Genomic DNA, 12,287 nt, shown 5'->3' with positions numbered 1-12,287 from the left:
TTTCTAATAGGCTGTTTATTTTTTACTTCTTGGTTTAAATGTTGTGTTTTTGTTGTTTTTTTTAACATATGAAAATATAAAAATCCTTTTCTAGTCGTGTGTGTTGCAAATATCTTCTCTCAGACTGTGGCTGGTTCTTTAATTTTGTTAATTAAATTAACAAAATTAATCTGAGGAGGTTTTATGTTTTAATATTATCAATTTCAAAGTGATGATATTCTCCTGTACTTTCTCCTAAAGTTAAGGTTTTCCTTTCAACATTTAGAATTTTAATGTACCCTGAGTTTGGTTTTGAAAGGTGTGAATTCCGCAATATATAATACTATATTGCTTTTAAAAAGTTTACATGTATGGTATCATACTATGTTTAAACTTCCTCAGCTTGCTTTCTTCATGAAATATGACCTTTCTAAGATCTATCCATGTGGCTGGATATGTCTGGTTTATTCATTTCTCTCTCCATTCCCTTAGCGAGAGACCTTTGTACTGTTTCTGTGTTGAGTGTCTAAATCTAGCAGTGGAACTGACGGGCCACAGGGTGTAGGCAGTGTGCCAGTTATTACGCTGTTGTGCCCAAGCTCCCAAACCACCCTTCTTTACTGTGCCTGGTCATGCTGGGGCTGTGACTCTACGAAACGTGTGTCCGTCTTGCCAGCAGCTCCGTGTTGGGCCTCGCCAATAAGAGGTACTAAATATCACCTGTGAGCCTGGAAGGAAGAAGGGGCTTGCTCCTTTTTTCCTTCCTGTGAGCTCCCTCTTTATCCGAGTGTCAGGCCAGCATCGCTTCCTCGCTCGGGCAGCCGCAGCTCCTCCTGGAGCAGCAGCTTAGTCCGGTGTGCAGTTTTCCAGCACTCACAGCCTGATGGTGCCCCGCCCTCTCAGAGACGCTAGCAGCAGCCGACTGGGCCGCTTCCTTAGAGGCGTGAGTCCCAGCCGCAGGCGACCCCTCCTCCAGCCTTCTAATTTTTAGTAATTCCGGTTTCTTCCCCTGTTACCCTTCTGCAGTTGCTACCTCCGTGATAATTTTAATCTTCTCTGTCTTTTCAGTTACGTGGTTAGTAACTTCATAACTAGTTAAAAATTCTTTATAATAAGTTCCCTGTTGAAATAACTGGTATGGTTCCTTTCTCCTAGCTGGGTTCTGATTGATACAGAAGTTTTTGAACTTGACTAAATATTGAGTTTTTTTTCCTTTTAAATTGTGCTAATTTATACTCTCATGAGCAGTTTGAGACAAAGTTTACACTTTCCCATATTCACCAGGACTTCTTATCAGTCTTTTAAATTGTTGCCAATCTGAAAGGCATAAAATGGCCTTGAGCCTTTCCATCCATGAATGTGGTTTGCCTTTTTATTTTTTAACTCATCTTTTTTGGCCTTCAATAGTATTTTATGGTTTTTGCCAAGAAATTGTCTTTGAAAGTTAATCTTTTAATAGAAACTTTGCTCATATACATGTATATACATGTATATTTCAAAATATAATGATGCATTATGGGGGTTTATATATATATTTATACGTAATATATGTATGTGTGTATACACACACACAAGTATCTCCCCTGAAAACATTTTTGTTTTATATATTCATTTCGTTTTATCCACATATTCACCACCTTGGTTGCTCTTCATTCCTTTCTGCCTCCCCTCTGGGACTATGTTCTTCTTTGCCTGAAAAATCCCCTTTAGTGGAGGTCTGTTAGTGGCAAAGCTCTCAACTGTGTCTGAGAATGTTTTCTATTGCACCTTTTTTGATAAGCAAAAGCGAATCCTTTACCTTTAGTATTTGGTAGCACTATGCCATAGGTAAATTGATGTTAAATTAAATACCTTTTTTGATTTTTTTTCCTGAGTGTTCCATTATGATTGTGATGACCCAGGATATTTGAATTAATCATCAGATGCCCCCAGATGCAGCATACACTTGATATACATATTACACTGTCTGCATTTTGTATACAGCATGCCCTCACTCTCATTTACTAAGTATTAAATTTATCAAGATGCCATCTTCTCAGCTCTTCCAATCTTCAGCTCATCTGTTTAAAACATTAAATTTGATGTTTTAAGATTATTATTATTATGGAAAGTGTCAAAGAGGAATAAAAGTAATCTATAGCTACAGAAAGCAGATCCTTGGTTGCCTCTAGGGTGGGAATTAACTCCCGAGGGGTGGGCGGAACTTCCTGGGGTGATGGAGCTCTTCTGTATCTTGATTGGAGTGTGTGTTAATGGGTCTATACAATCGTCATCAAATGAGTAAGCTTAAGATTTGTGCATTTTATTGTATGTAAATTATATCTAATTAAAATTTAAAAGCAGCGATAAAAAGTTCCCTGTTGTCACACCGGGAGTGGTGTGGGCTGCCTGGGAGAAAACCAGGAATCCTGACCACTAGATCAGATGAAAGACACTGGCAGGGGGAGACTTTGTCCTCCCAAGGCTTTGGAAATGATCTTGCTCCATGAAAATAGCTTTGGCTGAGGCCCCATGGTGGGTTGTGCTGGCCCTCCCTTAGCTACCATCACTTATGTGGTATCCCCCACTGGCCAACACTGCTGTGTGTATTTGACTCCCCACAGCCTAAGCACATCCCTCCTGATTCTCCATTAGCCACCACGACAGTAGCTTTTACCCCCTGACGTGTCAGCACAGTGTCTACTAATACCCCATTAGCTTACAACGGTTCTTGTCACCCCCTTTAGCCCAGAGCACAATGTCTGCTGACCTACCATTAGCTTACAACATCTTGTTTTATCCCAACTTTTTGCTCCAGCAGAGTCTGCCAACCCTCGCTCCCATTTGCTCATAGCATCACGTCTCACCACCCCTTTCAGCAGCCATTGCAATTTTTGCTGGCCCCCATTTGCTCACTGCATGGTGCCTTTTCACCCCTTTAGCTGGCTTAGTGACTGATGATCCTCCAATAACTCAGTGTCACGTCTTTTTGCCCTCCTTTAGACTCAGCATAGTGAGTCCCCCACCCCCCGCCCCCATCTTTAACCACTAGCATTGTGTCTTTGACTGCTTGAGGCCTAAGTAGTCTGCTGACCCCACGTTAGCCCCCATCACAGTGTCTGTTGATCCTCCGTTAGCCAGCAGTACAGTTTCTTCCACACCCATGAGGCCCCATCAATGTATTTGCTGACCCTACTGTAGCTACCATCTTGATCCTCCAGCCACAAGAGCAGAGATTAACCTCCGTGAGCTTCTAGCACACTATCTGCTGATTCCACACTAGCCTCACCTTGCTGACCACCCATTAGCCATGAGCACAGTGTCTTTGATCCTCATAAGTCCCAATCACAGTGTTGCTGACCCTGCATTAACCCTCATCACTGTGCCTGTTTACCCCCCATTAGCTACTAGTAGAGTGAATGCGGTGATGCCCCAGGACAGTGCCCATGGACCCTGCGTTAGAGCCCATCACTGTGTCTGCTAACTAGGTTAGCCTCAACACTGTGGCTGCTGACTACCTGCCACTGGTTTAGAGTCCTGGCCTCACGTTTCTCAGTCACAATATCTACTGCTGATTCTGTTAAGTGTCATCGCTGTGTCTGCTAATCTCAGTCACGAGTACAGTATCTTGGTCTTCAGAAAAAGTCAGCCCCATGTCTGCTGACCCCACAGTAACCTTTTATCACTGCTGATTAGCCATTAGCCCTGCTGAAGTGGTTCCGTCTCCACCGCAGCATCAGGCCATTCACTACCTGCATGCCTGTGGCCACTGTCCCCGCTGGTGGACCTCCGCACAGTGTGCTGACTTTGTGAGCCTCAGCATAATGCCTGGGCCTCATTAGAGGATAGGGTCCTGGGGTGTTTTCTCAGCCCGGGCCTATTTTCTGGCACCACAGGCTTTTCCTGCTGCTTCTAGCTGTTCCCCAATACCTGGAACAGGTTGCCTTACCCTCTCAGTTGTTACCTCAATCCTGAGTACGTCCACACTTCCTACTGCCTGTTTTCTTGTTTCTCCAACTGTTTCTCAACACCAACGACTGTCATATACACTGGCTGTGGCTGGGGCATTAAAGAGCAAGCAGGAGTCACAGGCTGCAGACGGAGCACCTTCCGGGCAGATCACTTTAGTTGTGGCTGCCATGGGGAAGGAGACCCTACAGAGAAGCTGCCTACTTCAGAGCCCTGGTGTGGCTCCTGGCAGGATATCTGTAGTCCTGGAGTCACTACATTTCCTCCCATTCAAGTGAGTAAAGTGAATAAAGTGAGTTACCCCTTGCCCACTGCCCCAGCATTCCATGTGTCTGTGTGTGAATCTCTGCTTGGGAGAGACTTGATGGCTGAGAGGGAGCACACGGGGGTGCCAGCCCTGTGAGGCGTGCAGCATGGGGTCCAGCTCACTGGGGAGCCTGGGGGCCGGCCCTTCCGTCAGGGAGCCTCAGTACTTCTCCCTAAAAACGGGCCTCGCAGTCCCTACCCAGAATCCTTCCGAGGTCTGTGCTAGGGTTGGAGGATGATTAACGGGGGTATTTGCTCCTTGGGTATTTTTTCAGGTCGAAACACATGAATCTCTCCTAACAGTAACTTTATGTATAATATTACTAACAGTGATCTGATTTCTAGACAGGCAGTATAGTGTAGCGGTTAAGAGCGTGAATGCTAGAGCCAAATCTGTTTTCAAATCCTGCCCCTTAATGGTTTCTTAGATACAACACCAAAAACACACACTATAAAACAAAAAGGAGATAAATTGGACTTCATCAAAATTAAAAACTTTTGTGCCGCAAAGGATACCATCGAGAAAGTAAAAAGTTGGGGCTGGCCCGGTGGCACAGTGGTTAAGTGAGTACATTCCGCTTGGGCGGCCGGGGTTCGCCGGTTCAGAACCCGGGTGCGGACATGGCACCGCTTGTCAAGCCATGCTGTGGCAGGCGTCCCACATATAAAGTAGAGGAAGATGGGCAGGGATGTTAGCTCAGGGCCAGTCTTCCTCAGCAAAAAGAGGAGGATTGGCAGCAGATGTTAGCTCAGGGCTGATCTTCCAAAAAAAAAAAGTAAAAAGTCAACCCACAGAATGGGAGAAAATATTTGCAAATCATATATCTGATAAGGGATTTGTGTCCACAAAATATAAAAAACTCTTACAACTTAATAATAAAAGCATAAATAAATAACCGAACTTAAAAATGGGCAAAGGATCTGATAGACATTTCTCCAAATGAGATATACAAATGGCCTAAGCACATGAAAAGCTGCTCAACATCATGAGGCATCAGAGAAAGGGAAATTAAAATCATAATGATGGGGCTGGCCCCGTGGCTGAGCGGTTAAGTTCACGTGCTCTGCTGCAGGCGGCCCAGTGTTTCGTTGGTTCGAATCCTGGGCGTGGACATGGCACTGCTCATCAAACCATGCTGAGGCAGCGTCCCACATGCCACAACTAGAAGGACCCACAACGAAGAATATACAACTATGTCCCGGGGGGCTTTGGGGAGAAAAAGGAAAAAAATAAAATCTTTAAAAAAAAACCATAATGAGATACCACTTCACATCCACTAGTCTGGCTAGAATATAAAAGATAACAATAACAAGTGTTGGCCAGGATGTGGAAAAATTGGACCTGTCTCCTATTAGTGGTGGGATGTAAAATGGTGTAGCTGTTTTAGAAAACAGCTTGGAAGTTTCTCAAAATATTAAACATAGAGTTACCATAAGATCCAGGAATTTCACTCTTGGGTGTCTGCTCAAGAGAAATGAAAACGTATGTCCATACAAAAGCATATACACAGATATTCACAGCAACATTATTCATAGTAGCCAAAAAGTGGAAACAACCCAAAATGCCCATCAACTGATGAATGGATAATCAAAATGTGGCGTATCTATACAAGGGAATAATATTCAGTAAGAGAAAGGAAGAATGTACTGATGCATCTTACGACATGGGTGAACTTTGAAAACGTGTTACTTGAGAAAAGCCAGTCACAAAAGACCATGTATTGTGTGATTCCATTTATATGAATTGTCCACCATTGGCAAAACTATGGATACTGAAAGTAGATTAGTGTTTGTCTAGGGCTAGGGTGGAGGGAGGTGGGAGAAATGGAGAGCGACTGCTAATGGGTACAGAGTTTCTTTCAAAGTGATGAAAATATTCTAAAATTCTATTGTCATGGTTGCACAACTCTGTGAATATACTAAAATTAATTGTCATGTTAAATGGGTAAATTTTATTGTATGTGAATTACATCTCAATAAAGTTTTAAAAATGTATTAAAAATAAAAAAGATTTTAACTAGGTCAGTATTTTTAAATTTGAGTCCTCGTGATATTTTTTAAAGAAAAATAATTTAATTAGTGCATGCTTACAATTTTGAGAAAAAAAATTCCTGCCTTTTCCTCGTCCTAGCTGTGTGTCCTTGGGGAAATCATGTTACCTCTTTATGCCTCAATTTCTACATCTGTGAAATGGGGATGAAAATAATGCCTAACTCATAGGGACAGTGTGAATATTAAATGAAGTCATATGTGTAAAGTGCTTAAAACAGTGCTAGGCACATAGCTCTCTGTAAGTGTGTTACTGTTTTTTGTAGTAATGGTAAATATGATTTAATTTATCACTTAGTGATAAATCTTAGTGATGATTGTTTACAATATTGCAAATAATGTTTCATTATGAATGATAAATTACAATATTGGAAAAATGTATAATATTAGTAGTAATAATTTTAAGCACCCTGGCACCTTTAGTTTAACTCCTGATTTTGGCAGTCTCTCCCAAAGACATTACCAATATTTAACCTGCTCACTTATAATGTTTTTCTTCTTCTGATGATGCTCATACACTCATTTCTAATGTGCAGATTCCCCCACCGACAAATGCCAACTCTTCAAAGACTTCTGAGGACAGCCATGCCCCTAGGTGGTCATGCTCCTGTTCCTGTCTCCAAGTGAGGCCATATTCTGAGGTTCTGGGGCTTAGGACTTCAGTGTTTCCTTTTGGAGGACACTGGTCAACCCATCCCAGTTCTCCATGATTCAGTCCTCACTGTGGACGAACACCCACATTTATAAATCTCTACTGTTGCCAAGACTACAGATGACAAATCCCCAAGCCCTCGGTATAATAATTCCCTTGAGAAGTCCCCTCTCGGTGTGGCAGATCCCCTCTTTCACAAATACCCAAATGGCAAATATTGTACTAATTTTCTACTGCTGTGTAACAAACTTGGCAGCCTGACACAACCTGCACTCAGCACCTCACAGTTCTGTGGGTCGGAGTCCGAGTGAGCTTGTCTGGGTGCTCTGCTTGATGGTCTCACAAGGCCAAAGGCGAAGCGTGGGCTGCCCTGGGCTCTTACCTGGAGGCTCAGGAAGACTCCTTTCCAGTCGTAATCAGGTTACTGGCAGAAGTCAATGCCTTGCAGTTCTAGTACTGAGGTTCCATTGTCTTGGCTGGTGGTCAGCCACTGGTTGCTCTCTGTCCTAGAGGCCAATTGCATGCCTCACCATGAGAGCCTCTTCATCTGCAAAATCAAGTGCTTCTCATGCTTCCAGTTTCTCCGACATCCTCTTCTGCCACCAGCAGGCGAAAACTGCATTTTTGAAGGGCTCATGTGCTTAATGAGATTAGGCTCACCTGGATAATTCTCCCTACTTTAAAGTCAACTGATTAGTAAAGTTAATTTCATTTGCATTAAAAGATCCCTTTTGCTATATAATGTAATATAATCACGGAGTTATATCTCATCATGTTCATAGGTTCCACCCACATTCAAGGGGAGGAGTTTATATGAGGGCGAGAGGGAGATTGGGGGTCTCTCTTAGGATTCTGCTTACTGCAAACACTTTTGCACTTTTTTTCTCCTTATTCATAAATATCCCACTGGCATATCTCCCTTGATGATCTCCATTGGCAAATTTCCCCTTTCATAAATGCCTACCCATTGGCAAGTCTTTCATTCCTTAAGGTGTTGGGGGAAAAAAATCACCCCATTCAAAAATATCCATTAAAATATTTCCATTCATGACCCCTTTTGACAAATCTCCCCACTGAGAAATAAAAACTATTGGTTTATCTCCCATAGATGTTTGCCATTGAAAAATCTTATTCATAAACATCCCTTGGCATATCTCTTGTTTATAACCCCTGTTGAAAAATCGCTCATTTTATAAATAACCTCCACAATACATACTTCATTGTTGCTTGCCCATTGAAAAAATCTCTGTAGTCTTAAATCGCCACCTGATGGTATAACCCATTTATGACCTTTGATGACAAATTGCCTTATTTTTTAAACACCTGCCTATTGGCATATGTCCTACTGCCCAGCTCATTTTACAAATATACCCATCATAAATACCCTTGTTGACATATACCCCATTGGCAATACATCTTGTATATCTCCCCATTCATATACACCTATCACTGTATCCCTGATTGGTGGCTCTACATTTACCAGGATCTATATTCATAAATACCTCCCCATTCCTCGGGTATAACTCCATTGATGATCAGTGGTGACAAATCTCTTTATTCTTAAATACTCACCAAGGGCATTGACAACCCAATTTGCAAATTTCATGATTGAAAATGCCAGTTAAACCTTCTCAAACATTTTCACCTACTGGAGAATCTCTCTCATTGACAGCCTACGTTGACACATCTCCCCTTTCTTAGATACTTCTCAATATATCCCACACTCATGAGCACTTAATAAGTGCAAGTTTCCCACTCATAGATACAGGTTTATTGGCATACTTGTCTCAAACCCAGGTTACAATACTTGTCATTCATAAAATCTCACCAACTTGAATATATCTCTTATTGATGACCTCCACTGACAAATCTCTGTATTTATAAATTTCTGCCTATGACTTCTTCCAGCCAAGATGGAGTCACAGGGACTGGATTTACCCTCATGCCTGCAACAAACAAAAGAAACAGACAAAATACATGAAAAAAAAGGTATTCAGGACACTAGATATCAGGCAATGAAGAACAGTGACCCTGAGAAAAGTCAAACAAATGAGGTGAGCCCTATGGCTGGTCCAGCAACCTTCCTTGAGAGAATTTCAAGGGCACTGCACAGAGAGGGGGAAGTGAGGGAGAGACTGGTGAGTTCCTGAGGTGAAATGGAACTGAGAGTCTGAGGAGAAAAGGCAGCTAGAATTCATGGGACACACCACCAGAGTGGAGAAAACTGCTCAGAGAGAAGAAGATCAAGTGATCTGCCTAGGATCCTCAAGTATTCAACAGAGTACCGATCAGCACACGTGTGAGGAAGCTAACTGACGCTAGGGAGAGAACCATCTGAAACGGTAAGAAGAAATGATGTCTGATGCTCACGCAGGGCTGGGAATAGGGCCTGTTCTCACCAGGCAGACTGGAAAAATAGGCCATTGGATAGAGAATTCAAGAAGCTATTGCCTCCGTAGTGGGGACTAATTAGCCTTAGGCTAAGTACTACTCCAGATACACCTAAAAATTATATAAGCAAGACCTGTAAGGATCAAACCGTTTCCAAGTAACTTAGCTGTGTCCCAGAACAAAACTCAAGATGATTTCTAGAAATGCATAAATATACAGTACCCAACAAAGTAAAATTCACAGTGCCTGGCATTCAATCAAATGTTACCGGGCGTGCAAAGAGGTAGGAAAGCAGGATACATGGTGGGAATAATCAAGCAATCAACCCACCCAGAACTGACACAGAATTAGCAGACAAGGATATTTTAAAAGTTATTATAAATGTATTCCACATGCTCAGAATGTTAGTAGAAACATGGAAAATATTTTAAAAGACCCAAATACAGGACTTATACTTCTGGGACAATGGAGTAGATGCACTTTTCCCTATTCCTCCCACTAAGTACAGCAAAAACCCCTGGAAATGATATTTATAAAACAAACATAAGATGCTCTGATGGAGCCGGCCACATGGCCGAGTGGTTAAGTTAGTGCACTCTGCTTCGGTGGCCCACGGTTTCGCCAGTTCGGATCCCGGGTGTGGACATGGCACTGCTTGACAAGCCATGCTGTGGTATGCGTCCCACATATAAAGTAGAGGAAGATGGGCACGGATGTTAGCTCAGGGCCAGTCTTCCTCAGCAAAAAGAGGAGGATTGGCAGTAGTTAGCTCAGGGCTAATCTTCCTCAAAAAAAAAAAAAAAAAAAGAAAGAAAATAGTTGCTTTATTTCATCCAGTGTGGAAAAAAATAAGGCCCAACTCCTACCCACACCAAGAAATGCCAAGTGAAGAGTTTATATTTTCGCCCTCAACAGGCTGTAAAAAATCATGCCAAACCTCTGCCACCTTGGCAAACAAAAAAAAAATGATTATGGAACCAGGACTTTTGTCCCCACTGGGTGGTGATAAGCCCTCTCCTATGTGGCGTCAGTGGAGACCATCTAGGGAGCCTGGACTTCCTCTCTCACATGGCAGTATCAAGGCACCCCTCCCTCTCCTTGCAGTGTGGCATCATTGGAGGCCATGTAGAGAGCAGTAAGGACGCACTGCCACCCCTTCCGGCCAGGGAAATCACAGTGAAGCCCTACTCGGGGGTGGACCTCTCAGGCCTGCCCAACAGGAGCAAGGAGCTTCCCCCCTGTTTTATCAACAGAGGCTGAGCAGGGAAACTAGAGTTAACTAGAGTTTCCCCCATACCCGGCATCAGCAAACTGGCACCCTCCACTCCTTTTTCCTGCTGGAGAGGTGTCAGAAAAAGCCAGCTTAAAAAAGACCCAGAGTCTCATAACATAATATCTAAAATGTTCAGCTTTCAATTGAAAATCACTTGTTGGGGTGGTCCGGTGGCTCAGCAGTTAAGTGCGCATGTTCTGCTTCTCAGTGGCCCGGGGTTCACCAGTTTGGATCCCGGGTGCGGACATGGTACCACTTGGCAAAAGCCATGCTGTAGTAGGCATCCCACGTATAAAAGTAGAGGAAGATGGGCATGGATGTTAGCTCAGGGCCAGTCTTCCTCAGCACAAAGAGGAGGATTGGCAGTAGTTAGCTCAGGGCTAATCTTCCTCAAAAAAAAAAAAAAAAAAGAAAATCACTTATACCAAGAACCAGGAAGATATCATACTGAATGAAAAAAGACAATCAATACGTGTGAACACTAAAATGACTGAGATGTTAGAATTATCTGACAAAGATTTTAAAGCAGCCAAAACAAAGTTTCAATGAGTAATTATGAACACATTTGAAACAAATGACAAAATAGAATCTCAGCAAGGAAATAGAAAGGATATAGAAGATATAAATAAAAACCAAATGGAAATTTAGAACTGAAAAATACGATAACCAAAATAAAAAACTCAAAAAATGAGCTCGTCGGGGGAACAGATGAAGGAATCAGTGAGTTGGAAGACAGGAGAGAAATTACCCAGTCTGAACAGCAGAGAGAGAATCAAATTTAAAAAATGAATGGATCTTCAGAGGTTTGTGGGACTATAACGAAATATTTAATGTTCATGTCATTGGAGTCCTAGAAGAGAGGAGAAATAAGGCATGACTGAAGAACTACTCCAAGAAATAATTGCTGAAAACTTCCTAAATTTGGTAAAAGAGAGGTCTACAGATTCAAGAAGCTGAGTGTTTATCTGGGAATGTGTTTATTCTTCCTTCGTTTTTAGATTTTATTTTTATTTTTTTTATTTTTTATTTTTCCTTATCCCCAAAAGCCCCCCAGTACAAAACTGTATATTTTAGTTATGGGTCCTTCTAGTTGTGGCATGTGGGACACCACCTCAGCATGGCCTGATGAGTGATGCCATGTTTGCACCCAGGATCTGAACCGGCAAAACCCTAGGCCACCGAAGTGGAGTGTGGGAACTTAACCACTTGGCCACGGGCCAGCCCCAATTTTTTAGATTTTATTGTTTTTTATTCTTACTTCTTTTTTTTTTTGAGGCAGATTAGCCCTGAGCTAACATCTGCCACCAATCCTCCTCTTTTTGCTGAGGAAGACTGGCCCTGAGCTAACATCCATGCCCGTCTTCCTCTACTTTCTATGTGGGACGCCTACCACAGCATGGCTTGACAAGCGGTGCCGTGCCCACACCCGGGATCTGAACCGGCGAACCCTGGGCCGCTGGAGCAGATCGTGCGGACTTAACCACTGTGCCACCAGGCTGGCCCCTCTTCCTTCATTTTTAAAAGATGGTTTTGCTGGGTGTAAAGTTCTTTTTTTTCTTTTTAAGATTTTATTTTTCCTTTTACTCCCAAAGCCCCCCAGTGCATAGTTGTGTATTTTTAGTTGTGGCTCCTTCTAGTTGTGGCATGTGGCATGCCGCCTCAGCATGGCTTGATGAGCGGTGCCATGTC

Source organism: Equus quagga, chromosome 10 (assembly GCF_021613505.1).
Source record: "Equus quagga isolate Etosha38 chromosome 10, UCLA_HA_Equagga_1.0, whole genome shotgun sequence".
In the NCBI taxonomy this organism is placed as follows: domain Eukaryota; kingdom Metazoa; phylum Chordata; class Mammalia; order Perissodactyla; family Equidae; genus Equus; species Equus quagga.
This window is presented reverse-complemented; position numbering follows the sequence as displayed.